Source organism: Oryzias latipes, chromosome 2 (genome assembly GCF_002234675.1).
Source record: "Oryzias latipes chromosome 2, ASM223467v1".
NCBI classification, from domain to species: domain Eukaryota; kingdom Metazoa; phylum Chordata; class Actinopteri; order Beloniformes; family Adrianichthyidae; genus Oryzias; species Oryzias latipes.
Window position 1 is genome coordinate 8,206,033 of NC_019860.2, and position 17,031 is coordinate 8,223,063.

Consider the following 17,031-nt stretch of genomic DNA (forward strand, 5'->3'; position numbering starts at 1 on the left):
TGGCAAGGGGCGGCCATCTTGAATTTTCATAAAAAAGCACCTTTAGTAACGGATACAAACGAAAACTCGTCCTAGGGATTTTTATCAATCTTTTTGAAACTTCTCGGGCATCAATGGCAAGCTACTGTGGACAAAATGTTGGAATTAGAAGTTGTAGAATTTGAAACGCGTGCGCGTGGCGAATTCGCAACCGTCGCCATTTTAGCTAGCTCGCACATATTTTATCGGAATAGCCTGAAACTGAAATATGCGATACCCTGGCCCACACTGAACAAAATGATGTCACATACGACAAAATCCATAAAGGAATGTGGCCGTGGTAAACAAAAAACGATCGCAAAAAAAAGTGCTGACTCGGCTAAAAAAAAAAATTTCGGATTTTTTTTTTAAGAATCGGCTAGCGAAACCCAGATAACTTTGTCGGGTATATCCAAAGAAAGTTTTGAAATCATTACGTAATGGCGACACGACCCACGGTTTGGCGGCCATTTTGTGCCAAAATCTGCCATTTTGAGTTTTTCGCGATTTTACACAATATGGAAAAATGAACTTTTTTTCGAGCGATTTTCACGAAATTTGACGCGCATGTCCCTAGCGTAAGTCTACAATCACCTCTGGAGTTTCGTCGACCTTTGACCTCGGGAAAAGGCGGCCATCTTGAATTTTCTATAAAAAACACCTTTACCACCGGATTCAAACGTAAACTTGTCGTTGGAATTTTCATCGATCGTCTCGAAACTTTTTGGGCATCAATGGCAAGCTACTGTGGAAAAAATGTTGGAATTAGAAGTTGTAGATTTTGAATGGCGTGCGCGTGGCAAGCTAGCAAAGTGGCGCAGTGTTATAATTCCCATGCATTTCAATACAATACAGTGAAAATTGAATGCATGCATTAATGCCTGAAACTGAATACATTGAAAAACACTGGATCTGGACATATAAGGAATGTGGGCGTGGTTAGCATAAAACCACTGTTGCTAAGGACAACAAAAAGTTTACTTTTATCGATTTGTCCGAAACTGACGTCAATCTGTTCGTCCTCCCAAGGGGACCGAAACATAAAATGGTTGCTATGGAGATAAAATTAACAGAAAAGCCACAATTTTGGAAAAAGTGGGTTTTTTATCAACTTATGGCATATAGCTCTCACCAATGGAGGAATGTGTTTTTCTGAGTCAGTTGATGATGCCGATAGCTATGCTAGCACTTTTAGCCACATTAGCATAGCTAGCATAGTTAGCATAATTAGCATTTTTAGTAATGTGTTTTTCTGAGTAAGTTGATGATGCTGATCGCTATGGTAGCACTTTTAGCCACATTAGCATAGCTAGCATAGTTAGCATAATTAGCATTTTTAGTAATGTGTTTTTCTGAGTAAGTTGATGATGCTGATCGCTATGGTAGCACTTTTAGCCACATTAGCATAGCTAGCATATTTAGCATAATTAGCATTTTAGGTAATGTGTTTTTCTGAGTCAGTTGATGATGCTGATCGCTATGCTAGCACTTTTAGCCACATTAGCATAGCTAGCATAGTTAGCATAATTAGCATTTTAGGTAATGTGTTTTTCTGAGTCAGTTGATGATGCTGATCGCTATGCTAACACTTTTAGCCACATTAGCATAGCTAGCATAATTAGCATTTTAGGTAATGTGTTTTTCTGAGTCAGTTGATGATGCTGATCGCTATGCTAGCATTTTTAGCCACATTAGTATAGCTAGCATAGTTAGCATAATTAGCATATGCAGTTTTGACTAGCCTTCATCAAAAGTGGGGGCTGAGGGCGGTGAGGGCGGTGAGGGCGGTGGTGCGTAGATTTGGGCGTGGAAGTCGGGTTGCGTCTGCGGGCCATACAACGCCGCTTGCGGCTTTAATTATTATTATTCTTCTTGCACACTAACGGCGTCTTTGAGCTTAATTTTGACCCCCGCCACATACCCGAAAACTCACCAAAATTGGCACACACCTGGGATAAATTGAAAATGAATTTTCGGCAAAGAGAACGCCACCCCCCCGAAGTCGATGACATCACGGCGAGCGATCCCGTAAAAAAAATGAATGGGCCGAAAATCGCTTATGGGGCCAAAAAAAAATATTTTGGAATACAGTTACGAAACCAAAACACGCGTGTTGGAGATATCCCAAAGAAGATTTGAAATCATTATGGGATGGCCACACGACCTACAGCTTGGCGGCCATTTTGTGGCGAACTCAGAGAAATGGCGATTTTCGTGTTTTTTGACAATATGGGAAAACGACACTTTTGTTTATGCGATTGTCACGAAATTGCACACACATGCCAAGACCCTGATTCTACAATAACCAAAGAAGTTTCGTTGACCTTTGACCTTGGGAAGGGGCGGCCATCTTGAATTTTTATAAAAAAGCACCTTTAGTAACGTATACAAACGAAAACTCGTCCTAGGGATTTTTATCGATCTTTTTGAAACTTCTCAGGCATCAATGGCAAGCTACTGTGGACAAAATGTTGGAATTAGAAGTTGTAGAATTTGAAACGCGTGCGCGTGGCGAATTCGCAACCGTCGCCATTTTAGCTAGCTCGCACATATTTTATCGGAATAGCCTTAAACTGAAATATGCGATACCCTGGCCCACACTGAACAAAACGATGTCACATACGACAAAATCGATAAAGGAATGTGGCCGTGGTAAACAAAAAACCGTCGCAAAAAAAAGTGCTGACTCGGCAAAAAAATTTTTTTCGGATTTTATTTTTAAGAATCGGCTAACGAAACCCAGATAACTTTGTCGGGTATATCCAAAGAAAGTTTTGAAATCATTACGTGATGGCCACACGACCTACGGTTTGGCGGCCATTTTGTGCCAAAATCTGCCATTTTGAGTTTTTCGCGTTTTTACACGATATGGAAAAATGAACTTTTTTTCGAGCGATTTTCACGAAATTTGACTCGCATGTCCCTAGCGTAAGTCTACAATCACCTTTGGAGTTTCGTCGACCTTTGACCTCGGGAAAAGGCGGCCATCTTGAATTGTCTATAAAAAAACACCTTAACCACCAGATTCAAACGTAAACTTGTCGTTGGAATTTTCTTCGATCGTCTAAAAAATTTTTGGGCATCAATGGCAAGCTACTGTGTAAAAAATGTTGGAATTAGAAGTTGTAGATTTTGAACGGCGTGCGCGTGGCAAGCTAGCAAAGTGGCGCATTGTTATAACTCCCATGCATTTCAATACAATACAGTGAAAATTGAATGCATGCATTAATGCCTGAAACTGAATACATTGAAAAACACTGGATATGGACATATAAGGAATGTGGGCGTGGTTAGCATAAAACCACTGTTGCTAAGGACGACAAAAAGTTTACTTTTACCGATTTCTCCGAAACTGACGTCAATCTGTTCGTCCTCCCGAGGGGACCAAAACATAAAATGGTTGCTATGGAGATAAAATCAACAGAAAAGCCGCCATTTTGGAAAAAGTGGGCTTTTTAGCAACTTATGACATATAACTCTCACCAATGGAGGAATGTGTTTTTCTGAGTCAGTTGATGATGCTGATCGCTATGCTAGCACTTTTAGCTATGTTAGCATAGCTAGCATAGTTAGCATAATTAGCATTTTAGGTTATGTGTTTTTCTGAGTCAGTTGAAGATGCTGATTGCTATGCTAGCACTTTTAGCCACATTAGCATAGTTAGCATAGTTAGCATAATTAGCATTTTAGGTAATGTGTTTTTCTGAGTCAGTTGATGATGCTGATCGCTATGCTAGCACTTTTAGCCACATTAGCATAGCTAGCATAGTTAGCATAATTAGCATTTTAGGAAATGTGTTTTTTTGAGTCAGTTGATGATGCTAATCGCAATGCTAGCTCATTTAGGCACATTAGCATAGCTAGCATAGTTAGCATAATTAGCATTTTAGGAAATGTGTTTTTCTGAGAGAGTTGATTATGCTGATCGCTATTCTAGGACTTTTAGTCACATTAGCATAGTTAGCATAGTTAGCATTATGAGCAAATCCAGCCTTGATTAGCTTTTAATTTGTGGGCGGAGAGGGCCGCGGTAGTGCGTAGAGTTGGGCGTGGAAGGCGGGTTGCGTCTGCGGGCCATACAACGCCGCTTGCGGCTTTAATTATTCTTCTCGTTTCTAACGGCGTCTTTGAGCTCAAATTTGACCCCCGCCACATACCCGAAAACTCACCAAAATTGGCACACATCTGGGATAAATTGAAAATGAATTTTCGGCATAGAAAACGTCAACCCCCCCACGACGATGACATCACGGCGAGCGTTCTCGTAAAAAAAATGAATGGGCCGAAAATCGCTTATGGGGCCAAAAAAAAATATTTTGGAATACAGTTACGAACCCAAAACACGCGTGTTGGAGATATCCCAAAGAAGATTTGAAATCATTATGGGATGGCCACACGACCTACAGCTTGGCGGCCATTTTGTGGCGAACTCAGAGAAATGGCGATTTTCGTGTTTTTTGACAATATGGGAAAACGACACTTTTGTTTATGCGATTGTCACGAAATTGCACACACATGCCAAGACCCTGATTCTACAATAACCAAAAAAGTTTCGTTGACCTTTGACCTTGGGAAGGGGCGGCCATCTTGAATTTTCATAAAAAAGCACCTTTAGTAACGTATACAAACGAAAACTCGTCCTAGGGATTTTTATCGATCTTTTTGAAACTTCTCAGGCATCAATGGCAAGCTACTGTGGACAAAATGTTGGAATTAGAAGTTGTAGAATTTGAAACGCGTGCGCGTGGCGAATTCGCAACCGTCGCCATTTTAGCTAGCTCGCACATATTTTATCGGAATAGCCTGAAACTGAAATATGCGATACCCTGGCCCACACTGAACAAAACGATGTCACATACGACAAAATCGATAAAGGAATGTGGCCGTTGTAAACAAAAAACCGTCGCAAAAAAATAGTGCTGACTCGGCAAAAAAAAATTTTTTCGGATTTTATTTTTAAGAATCGGCTAACGAAACCCAGATAACTTTGTCGGGTATATCCAAAGAAAGTTTTGAAATCATTACGTGATGGCCACACGACCTACGGTTTGGCGGCCATTTTGTGCCAAAATCTGCCATTTTGAGTTTTTCGCGTTTTTACACGATATGGAAAAATGAACTTTTTTTCGAGCGATTTTCACGAAATTTGACTCGCATGTCCCTAGCGTAAGTCTACGATCACCTTTGGAGTTTCGTCGACCTTTGACCTCGGGAAAAGGCGGCCATCTTGAATTTTCTATAAAAAACACCTTAACCACCAGATTCAAACGTAAACTTGTCGTTGGAATTTTCTTGGATCGTCTCAAAACTTTTTGGGCATCAATGGCAAGCTACTGTGTAAAAAATGTTGGAATTAGAAGTTGTAGATTTTGAACGGCGTGCGCGTGGCAAGCTAGCAAAGTGGCACACTGTTATAACTCCCATGCATTTCAATACAATACAGTGAAAATTGAATGCATGCATTAATGCCTGAAACTGAATACATTGAAAAACACTGGATATGGACATATAAGGAATGTGGGCGTGGTTAGCATAAAACCACTGTTGCTAAGGACGACAAAAAGTTTACTTTTACCGATTTGTCCGAAACTGACGTCAATCTGTTCGTCCTCCCGAGGGGACCAAAACATAAAATGGTTGCTATGGAGATAAAATCAACAGAAAAGCCGCCATTTTGGAAAAAGTGGGCTTTTTAGCAACTTATGACATATAGCTCTCACCAATGGAGGAATGTGTTTTTCTGAGTCAGTTGATGATGCTGATCGCTATGCTAGCAATTTTAGCCACATTAGCATAGTTAGCATAGTTAGCATAATTAGCATTTTAGGTAATGTGTTTTTCTGAGTCAGTTGAAGATGCTGATTGCTATGCTAGCACTTTTAGCCACATTAGCATAGTTAGCATAGTTAGCATAATTAGCATTTTAGGTAATGTGTTTTTCTGAGTCAGTTGATGATGCTGATCGCTATGCTAGCACTTTTAGCCACATTAGCATAGCTAGCATAGTTAGCATAATTAGCATTTTAGGAAATGTGTTTTTTTGAGTCAGTTGAAGATGCTGATTGCTATGCTAGCACTTTTAGCCACATTAGCATAGCTAGCATAGTCAGCATAATTAGCATTTTAGGCAATGTGTTTTTCTGAGAGAGTTGATTATGCTGATCGCTATGCTAGGACTTTTAGTCACATTAGCATAGTTAACATAGTTAGCATTATGAGCAAATCCAGCCTTGATTAGCTTTTAATTTGTGGGCGGTGAGGGGGGAGAGGGCCGCGGTAGTGCGTAGAGTTGGGCGTGGAAGGCGGGTTGCGTCTGCGGGCCATACAACGCCGCTTGCGGCTTTAATTTCTTGTTGCTTTCTGAATGGTTGAGACATACGCCATACATGGTTTTATCAAAAATGAAACAAACTAAAGGCATATGCATGAATACCATAAGTCCGTAGCTTACGAAGAAATGTTTTACTATGAAAACAACTTTCCCCAGTGGACAATTAATACGTCCGTCTGTCTGTCTGTCTGTCTGTCTGTCTGATTCGCACGCATCTGGCGGCGCGTGCACACGCAGCGGCTGCTCTCTCCCCTACTTTCAGTGTTTTTTGGCTTTTCTTTTGGCTTTATCTTTTTATCTTATTATTTTATATACTGCTTGCACTGTGGGGTGAGAGGAAAGCAATTTCATCTATGCTGTATGTCTTACAGATGCAGCATATTTGACAACAAAGCTGACTTTGACTTTGACTTTGACTATATCTGCTCCGCCAGACGGACACATTGACGAGAATATCAGTTTTGTACATTATTTCGTTTATGAGGATGAATTGCACAACATGCCAATATTGCAGATCATATTTCACTTTTCTTTTGCAAATAAGTGTTCATTTGAATTTGTGTTGTAATTTTTGTTTGATTTTTATTTTGTTTGTTTCACTGCTGATCGATCAAACGGGTGTTAGTGTAGGCCAGGGGTCGGGAACCTTTTTGGCCAAGAGAGCCATAAATGCCACATATTTTGAAATGTAATTTCGAAAGAGCCATACAATAATGTAGTGTCCCTTCCCCACACTGAGGCACGGAGACTTAACCTCTTTTAAAGTTCTTTATTCCGATTACTGCAGACCGCAACAAACGCCGTACAATTAATTCAGCAACTCCTGAATCTCTCCCGCCGAGACGAGAGAGAGCGCTTCTCCCAACTTTATATTCCCCTGCTACCGCTGCAGCCCTCCCATTTCCCTTATTCGGCCCATAGCTGAACCCCATTGGTCCAAACTACCTAACAACAGGCTGAGCGACAGAACTGAGAGCCAATCAGATCTCTGCTTGACGCGTTCAATGAACTCCAGAACTTTTAACGCGGCCCAACAGCCATCCAACTCAGTCCGCGACAATTTCTTTAAAACTAAATATACAAATGAATATGTGCATTTGATTTAATTTCAACATTTTTAAAGTACAATAAGTCTGTGGATTCTTTTTAATAACATTGTTATTCTGTTGCTAATAAATGATGAGTATTTCTCGTGGTAGTTTTGCTGATGGTCTAGTCTGGTTGATCCGTGGTGAGTTTCTGCTTCGTGCAGGCGTTGAAACTTTAAACGTGATCGTAGGTCTGAATGTTCTGTAGATGTGAGAAAGACTGCTCACATGCAGACGGGGAGCCAAACACACACTCACACGCCACAGTGAGTGACGGGCAGCGGGTTTTACGTTTTTATAATCCCTGCGCGATTCACCTGCTGTCCCCCCACCCTCTGCTTTCTCCCTCACACATCCCGTCCCCGCATCTGCGCGCTCTTTCTCAGAGACGGGAGCGCGCAGTTTTAGGCACGTCAATTCACAAGTTTCCAGCTGGTACAAACTCTGTGAAATAATAGATAATAGTAACTGATAGCGCTGGCGCAGATTTCTCTCTCTAAGCACTGCTACTACTGCGCGCCTCTGGCATCGCATTGCGCCCGAGAAGGACTGGTCTAATGAAAAAAAAAAACTATAATTAAAGATTTGTCTGCGAGCCACATGTGACCATCAAAAGAGCCATATATGGCTCGCGAGCCATAGGTTCCCGACCCCTGGTGTAGGCTGTTAATTGTAAGACTTGCTTTGTGAAGTCTTCATGTAATTTCTGAGAGGCAGTATTGTCATTTTCACTTTCACGTGTTTCTTCCATCTGCCGACGGTGTCGCCGTTTCTCATTTCACCCGTTTTTGTGCGTACGCCTGGGTCAGAGCTTGCGTGAAGGACCGCACATTTTCCCGTCAAGTTTGCTTTTTATAAATATCATCTATTGCGTAGACAGTGGCGTACGCCTTCTTTTGTGCGTACGCAACATTTATAAATGAGGCTCCTGGTCATTAGCCCATTTAGTTCGTTCTGTGACACAGCTGCTGCAATTTATTGCTGTGGAAATAGGGCTGACTTTCTTTTACAGTCCAGTTTCATTGCACCTTAGGGGTAGTTTCTGTGGTAAATTCATGGTAAAAACGATGAAACATATAGGTGCAATCTTAAATTCAAGGTACTTTATTTAATAATTATGAAATAATGGATTGGATTTTATCTGCGCTTTTCCAGACACTCAAAGCGCTTACATTGTGTCCATTATTCATTCACTCCTCATTCATACTTGGTGTCATGGTAAGCTATGGTTGTAGCCACAGCTGCCCTGGCGCAGACTGACAGAGGCGTGGCTGCCAGTTCGCGCCTACGGCCCCTCTGACCATCACCTGGACATTCATGCACATTCACACACCAGTGGAGCCACACTGGAGGCAAGGAGGGTGAAGTGTCTTGCCCAAGGACACAACGACATTTTGGGCTGGTGGGAGCGGGGATCGAACCGCCGACCCTTCGATCATTGGACGACCCGCTCAACCGCACAACATGTAAATATCCAGTAATTATATTAAAAAATACCCAGTAGGTACCACATGAGTATGGACCAAATAGTACCACATAAATACACAGAGAGTACCGAGTAGACATCCTGAACACCTTCAAGACCAAGGAGATCATCCTGGATTTTCGGGAGAACCAAGCAGATCCACCCCCACTCTACATCAACAGAATCTGTGTGGAGAGGGTCCACAGCTTCACCCTCCTGGGCACCACCATCTCAGTACACTGAGAAAACTCAGGAAGAACAATGTGAACCAGGAGCTGCTGGTAATCTTCTACCGCTCAACCAACGAGAGCATCCTGTCATACTGTATCACAGTGTGGTTCTCCCACTGCACTGAAGCAGAACGGCAGAGCCTGCAGAGGGTGGTAAAGACAGCGCAGAGGATCATCAGCTGCCCCCTCCCCTCACTGAAGGATATCTACCAGTCAGATGCCTCAGCAGGGTGACTAACATCATCAAAGACTCCACCCATCCTGCTTTCCCTCTGTTTGAACTGCTGCCCTCTGGCAGAAGGTACAGGTCCATCAGAACCAGGACAAACAGACAAAGGAACAGCTTTTTTCCACAGACAATCACCCAACGGAAAACACATACTTCCATCAACTACACCCCACTCTGACTTTTTACAATGCTAAACTATTGACTACTACACACGTGTGCAATATCCTGACTTTTGTGCAATAACTGAGTCTCTGTGCAATAACTCATAATATTTATTATACTGCGCTCACAGCAACTCAACCCATTCCATTCTATTTCGTCCATACGTATTTAATATTTAACCGTTTTGGTACATATTGTACATTTTTATTGGAGATGTGAATACAGTATTTCTATTTCTATTTTATTTTCCGAATACAGTATTTCAATTTCTATTTCTATTTTAATTTATTTAACTTCATTACTTCAAGGCTGCTGCAATTTCATTGTAAAACCATGTACAATGGCAATAAAGGTACTGATTCTGATTCTGAAAAAGTACCATGTACGTACCCAGTAAATATAATTGAAAGTACCATATAAATACCCTCTAAGTACCCAGTAGTTACACTATAAGTACCATGTAAATACCACTTAAGTACACTGTAAGTACTGTACCGTTAAAGAAAGTGTTACAAATTCATTGCAGAAATGTTGAACTGCATACATAAAAAGACAGAAAATCAAACCAAAAAAAAGTTACTTAAATCATATTTGCTTAATTAAATACAGTGATCATTAACTAAAGTCAAGTAGAAATTGATTTATTGCTTAAATAGGAGTGGGAAGAAGCGACATTATATAATCCCACTCCTACTAGATGAATGTTAGATAGATGTAGAGCACACTCTCTGTGATAACCTAGATATTTCTAATTTGCCTTTTTTCAGTTCCAAAATTAAACATCATAAGTGCTTCCGAAGTTTGAACATCAGCTCATATCTAAAAACCTGATGGAATTTTCTCAAAAAAATATAACTTCACAATATTTCCATGCAAACTCACCTCCATTTGGAACAACCTTAACATCTTACCAAACAAAAACATGATTCACTTTACTTCATGGAAAAACAAAGGGGTCACAACATTTTCAGCAAACATGCACACAGTGCACAGGTAACAGCATAGAGACGACCATATGCACGCCCTTTGGTTCTGTTCACCTGTCCAAACATTCTGGTATAAGGTCTGTAAGGATATATCAGTATGGTTTAAATATGAGGTCCCTTCATGTCCCAAACTCTGTTTACTAGGTGACCTTAATAACATTAACATAGAAACCAGCAAGGCACACATTGTTCTCACCGCTTTATGTCTCGCAAAGAAAACTATCCTCGTAAACTAGAAATCCAAAAATAATCTACACACAAAATCTGTCGGCTTCAGTCTCTCCCTGCTTACAGCTGATTAATCACATCACCTAGTAGGGGTGGGATGGTGATGGGTTTTTGCCGGGTCCTGGCTGGTCCGGAGGGCTATGGTAGGTGCGGGGGGCTGGTGCAGTTGGCTGGCTAGCATTGATGCCGGGGTTCCTTGGTAGGCGTCTTTTGGGTGCAGGGCGGGCAGTGGCTGCCAGACGGTAACAACGGCCAAGGGCCGTGTTGGGTGGCTGGCTGCTGTGGTGTGGGATGTGGCCGGGGGGGGGGCTTGTGATTCTGGGAGCTTTCTCCCCCCGGTTGTGCCCATCCGCCTGCTCTTTCCTGTTCCCACCCAAACAAATTTGGCACAAACGTATGTAGGACTCCCTGGAATTGGATGGGTAGTAGTTCAGGTCCAGTTCTGTCAGGTGGGACGGGTTGGACTTCCATTCCACTTTTACTCGCATATCAGACACCTTGATTAATCTAGGTTCTGGTGGAGGGGGAAGCAGTGAAACATCCGGGCTCATCTCTCACCGGTCCGCCCCCCAATTTTAACTTTTCATTTTAGACACCACACTGCATGTTGGTTACAACACACACAGCACATACACTCTACACACAGAGGGACCCCGGGACGCTGCACACCCACACCACAGTACATAGGTGTGTGTGTGTGGGGGGGGGGGGGTCTTCACCCACCTGGTCCTCTCAGGGTGGCCTGGCGTGTGCGGATCCCGTTGGCCAGGGCAGTGGCCGAGCATACGGTACTGGGGGGTTGGTCAGCCAGCGGGGGTTACTGCGTGGTGACGTGGAGCAGGGAGCAACAAAGAATAATGTGTGTGTGTGTCTGAGAATGCATGGGTGGGGACAGGCCTGGGGGCTACCTTGCCGGGACCCTCTGGGGCTCAACCTCGCTTTTGCAAAGTGGGGAGGGCACTGGGGGCAAATAGAAGAGGAGGGGTTGAGCAAGATGTTGGGTGAGGGGGCTATAGATGGTTGTGTAATGTGGGGGGATAAGGGTGGAGTTTATGGTTGCGTAGTGATCTTTGGGTCGCTTGGGCCGGGCGCCAAGGCTGGCCTGCAGTGAAGAGGCTCCAGGGTGGTGGGGGGCTCCTGGGCCCTCTGGGTCCTGGCTTCACCCTTGGCCCGCATCTCGGTGTCTGGTGTTCTATGTCCCTGATGGCTGCCGCCCAGTTCAGCAGAGCGCAGCTGTCCTGGCGCCTTGGGGCCCTCAGACCAGGATTGCCTACTTTCGGGCTGCATGGGTCCCACTGGGGTGCTATTTGTCTGGAGGTCTCCCTCTCCCTCCTGGTCTGGCCGGTCATGCTAAGGAGGATCTGGTTCCCCTTATGATTGCTTGGTTCACTTTGGCAGCTTGCATGTATCTCCACCCCCACATGCAAGTGCACACTGGCACACTGCTCCCTGTCTGCATTATTCCACCTCCTAACCCACAGTATATCTGAATTGGACAGATACCTTCCACTTATCTTAGTGTCAAAATTCACTCTTGAATGTAACATTTGTCTTTCCAGCGGATCTAGTATAAAGGTTACAAAGCTTAAATTCATAAATTCATAATCTTAAAATCATAACCTTCTCAAATTAGCAACTCTGCACTTGTGTCTCCCTAGTTTCTCCCATTCTCCCTTTTTTATGCCCCCCTTTCACATTTTCCCCCTCTCTCTTCCCTCTGTTAAAGAAAATAAAATGAAATATATACTATAAAAACTGTTTGCTTAGTTGTTGGATAGAACAAGTAAAAAAACAGAAAGAAATAGGAAGATGAAGTGCAGTTCTCCATCAGTCCACCGAGGGAGCTGCAGCACAATAACTGTCCACTTGATGCTGAGAGAGACAGTGGAGATGATCTCAGATCAGTTCCTGCTGCAGCTCTGACACTCATCTCCACTTCCTCTGATTCCTCCATCACTCTGCTCTCCACCTCCCAGGAACACCGTCCAGTCACAACATCTCTGCAGACCAGCTGCTGCTGCTGCTCCTCTCTGCTCCTCCAGGAGGAACATCAGACTCACCAGCCCCATCTGCAAAGAAAAAGCAGAGAGAGAGATGAAGGAGTGTCTTCTGGTCTTGGTCTGTCAGTCAGTGATGCAGCACAGCAGCAGAAAGAGCAGCAGGAGCTTCAGTCCTGTTCAGAGCAGCAGCTTCCTGTCATCTTCACCTGTTGGAGCTTCTGCTGCTCTGATTGGCTGACTGTTGTCCTGAAGCCTGTCATCATTCTCCTCAGAGCTTCACTGAGAAGCTGCAGCTTCACAGGAAACTCTGCATCTTTGCTCTCAGACTAACTTTAGGACCAAACATCTGGAAGCAGCTGGACTGACTCCAACCCTCTACTGACCTCAGAGTCTGCAGTTTGGAGTTTGGACTCTCCACCAGATCCTGAAGCTGCTGAACATCTGAAGACTGAAGGTTGTTGTATCTCAGGTCCAGTTCTGTCAGGTGGGACGGGTTAGACTTCAGAGCTGAGACCAGAGCAGCACAGCTGGTCTTTGACAAATTGCAGCGCTCCAATCTGAATCCAGAACAAAGAGTTGAGTTTAAAGACAAAGTTCATGTTTTTCAACCTTTAGTTCTTCTAAAGAGTTCAGAGCTGAAGAAGATCAGAAAGTTTAGAAAAAGTCCAACATTCAGGAAGGAAGAAACATTCAGGGCAACATGCAGCTGCGACAGTAAAGAAGTCCAGATGTGTGAAAGTCAAACATCAGCCTGTGGCTGCATCCAGTTTTCAGGAGATGATCTTCCAGTCCTTCTCTGCTGCAGCCCTTCAAGCCAGAGACTTCCAGCTCCAACAGATCAAAGCAGAGAGAAGAAGGAAGTGATGAGGAAGAGTCAGCAGCAAATGTTGGACATTGATCCCTGATCCATGACTTCAGCTCTGAATGAAGAGTTAGAAGCTGCTGGGAGCTTTGATGGATGATGTGATGAGGTTTGTGGATGAAAAGGTGAGGATGTTTGTGGAGGATGTGTCTGTGAGAGCAGCATCCAGCTGCAGCATGACTCTGTCACTGTCTGCTCACAAACATCAGCCGCTGGACTCTCAGGTGCATCAGCTAAAACACAGCAGGACACAAAGAAGAGCTGATGGCTGCAAGCAGAACTTTGTGGAGCACAAATGTCAGCAGACAGCTTTGAAACAAGCAGCTGCAGGAAGAAAAGAAGAAGTTCTTCTGCAGATCTTTGAAGAGAACAAGCAGCTGCAGGAAGATGCTGCTGCAGATCAGAATCTGGAGATTTCTGCTCACTGTGGGTCAACACAACTTTGTCATCATATTGATCTGAACACAACTGAAACATGGAGTCTGACCTCAGAGTCTGCAGTCTGCAGTCTGGATTCTCCAGAAAATCACACAGATGAAGAAATCCTGAATCCTGCAGGTTGTTGTAGCTCAGGTCCAGTTCTGTCAGATTGGACGGGTTTTTATTCAGAGCTGAGACCATAACTTCGCAGCTGATCTGTGACAAACTGCAGTCCATGAACCTGAAATCAGACAGAAAAGTGTGTTAAAACTCTTTGTCCATTTAAATTTGCAGTTCTGTGACTGATTCATGTTTTCTTTCAAAGAACACAGTGAACATGAACTTCTCCCAGATACAAACACCTGGATGGACTTGGGATCTTCTGTTTAGTCTGGTGCAAAAACACAGGATAACATTTGTAACCATCAGATAAGGAAAAAACAGGATTTTTAACTCAAGCAGAATGTTGTTGTTTTTTTTTTTTACTTCTATGCAACAGTCCTCTGCTGTTTCCTCTGCACTGACATCTATCTGAGACTTTCTCCTGAAACAGAGAAAAACAGACAAACTTGTTGTAGAGAATCAACATTTGGATGAAATCTGACCTGAGAGTCTCCAGTTTACAGTATGGACTCTTTAGTCCACCTGACAGCAGCTTCACTCCTGAATCCTGCAGCTTGTTGTAACTCAGGTCCAGATCTCCAAGTCTGGAGGACTGAGACCTGAGAACTGACGACAGAGCTATGCAGCTTCTGTCTGACAGATTACAGCGACTCAGTCTGAAAAAACAAAGACAGACATTAGTTATTAAAACATTGGCTTTCCACTCAGATTCATTTGTTGACTGAAGGTGATTTTCCTGAGAGTTCTTACAGAGCTTTGTTGGAGGCTTTGATCACTGGCAGCAGCCTCAGAAGAGCCTCCTCTGAAGCAGAGTATTTCTGCAGGTCAAACTCTTCCAGATCTTCCTCTGATGACAGTAAGATGAAGGCCAGAGCAGACCACTGAGCAGGAGACAGTTTATCTGTGGAGAGACGTCCTGACCTCAGGGACTGCTGGATCTCCTCCACTAGAGAACCATCATTCAGTTCATTCAGACAGTGGAACAGGTTGATGCTTTTCTCTGCAGGTAGATCCTCACTGATCTTCTCCTTTATGAACTGGACTGTTTCCTGATTGGTCTGTGAGCTACTTCCTGTTTGAATCAGCATATCTTGTAAGAGACTCTGATTGGTCTGCAGTGAAAGACCCAGGAGGAAGCGGAGGAACAAGTCCAGCTGTCCGTTTCGACTCTGTAAGGCCTTTTCCACAGCACTCTGGTAGAACTGGACTGGACCACTTGGTTTAAGTTTAAGGACTTTGGATTTTTTCTTCTGTTCTTCCTCCATGAGGTTGAGTCCAGAGGTGACGAAGGTCAGGTGGACATGAAGAGCAGCCAGAAACTCCTGAACACTCAGATGGATGAAGCAGAATACCATGTCCTGGTACAGGCCTCTCTCCTCTCTAAAGATCTGTGTGAACACTCCTGAGTACACTGAGGCTGCTCTGATATCGATGCCACACTCTGTCAGGTCGGATTCATAGAAGATCAGGTTTCCTTTCTGCAGCTGCTCAAAAGCCAGTTTTCCCAGAGACTCCATCATCTTCCTGCTCTCTGGACTCCAGTGAGGATCTGTCTCAGCTCCTCCATCATACTTGACCTTCTTGACTTTGGCCTGAACTACCAGGAAGTGGATGTACATCTCAGTCAGGCTCTTGGGCAGCTTTCCTCCCTCTCTGCTCTTCAGCAGATCCTCCAGAACTGTAGCAGTGATCCAGCAGAAGACTGGGATGTGGCACATGATGTGGAGGCTTCTGGATCTCTGGATGTGGGAGATGATCCTGATGGCCTGCTCTTCATCTCTGAACCTCTTCCTGAAGTACTCCTCCTTCTGTGGATCATTGAACCCTCTGACCTCTGTCACCATGTCAACAGACACAGCAGGGATCTGATTGGCTGCTGCAGGTCGTGTGGTTATCCAGAGGCGAGCAGAGGGAAGCAGGTTCCCCCTGATGAGGTTTGTCAGCAGATTAGCCAATGAGGTGGACTTTCTAGGGTCATTTAGGATCCAAGTCTTGTGGAAGTCCAGAGGAAGTCGACACTCATCCAGACCATCAAAGATGAAGAGGACCTGGAAATGTTTGAAGCTGCAGATTCCTGCTTCTTTGGTTTCAGGGAAGAAGTGATGAACAAGTTCCACCAAGCTAAACTTCTCCTCTTTCAGCACATTCAGCTCTCTGAAAGTGAATGGAAATATGAAGTGGAGGTTCTGGTGGGCTTTGCCTTCAGCCCAGTCCAGAGTGAACTTCTGTGTTAAGACTGTTTTCCCGATGCCAGCCACTCTCTTAGTCATCACGGTTCTGATTGGTTCTTGTCTTCCAACTGGGAGTTGGAAGAGCTCTGATTGACTGATGCTTGTTTCTGCTCTGTCTGCTTTCCTGGAAGCTGCTTCAATCTGTCTGACCTCATGTTCTTCATTCAGCTCTCCTCTTCCTCCCTCTGTGATGAAGAGCTCTGTGTAGATCTCATTCAGAAGGGTTGGGCTTCCTGCTTTAGTGATCCCCTCAAACACACACTGGAACTTCTTCTTCAGACCAGATTGGACTTTATGTCGACAAACTGCAGCAAAAGATCCTGAATGAAGACAACAAACAGTAAATCAACTCTCTGCAGCCCTGAATGATGAGGGTTTGAATCCCTGTGGTTCCATGTGTTCAGACATCAGTAAATCTTCATTTATCAGCAACTGAAACCTTCAGAGAAATCCTCTTACCAATCTGCAATCGATCAGCCAGCTGCTCCTGCTTCATTCTCCTCAGGAAGTTCACTGTGATCTTCATCAGTGACTCTCTGCTGCTCCTCTGTTCTTCATCTTCATCCTTCAGCTCCTCTTCATCCTTCCTCTGACTCAGATGCTTCTGGATCTTCTTCAGCTCCTTCTTGACAAAAGTGACAATGTTGTCCTCCAGCAG

At 43.8% G+C, this 17,031-nt stretch overlaps 2 protein-coding genes and 1 long non-coding RNA gene across 6 annotated transcripts in view; 1 reads left to right on the plus strand and 2 right to left on the minus strand.

The window, feature by feature from the left end:
- LOC110013798 (gastrula zinc finger protein XlCGF28.1) overlaps positions 1-17,031 on the minus strand; it is a 989,290-nt gene that overhangs the window by 142,510 nt on the left and 829,749 nt on the right. The gene's annotated exons all lie outside the window — the stretch shown is intronic.
- The window catches only part of LOC101169839 (NLR family CARD domain-containing protein 3), a 1,010,604-nt gene that overhangs the window by 11,215 nt on the left and 982,358 nt on the right, over positions 1-17,031 (plus strand). The gene's annotated exons all lie outside the window — the stretch shown is intronic.
- Positions 12,684-14,122, minus strand: LOC111948772. The gene is made up of 3 exons (XR_002874765.1): positions 14,087-14,122; positions 13,121-13,294; positions 12,684-12,806 (listed from the first exon to the last, which is right to left on the minus strand). It is a non-coding gene; the product is annotated as an uncharacterized LOC111948772 (long non-coding RNA).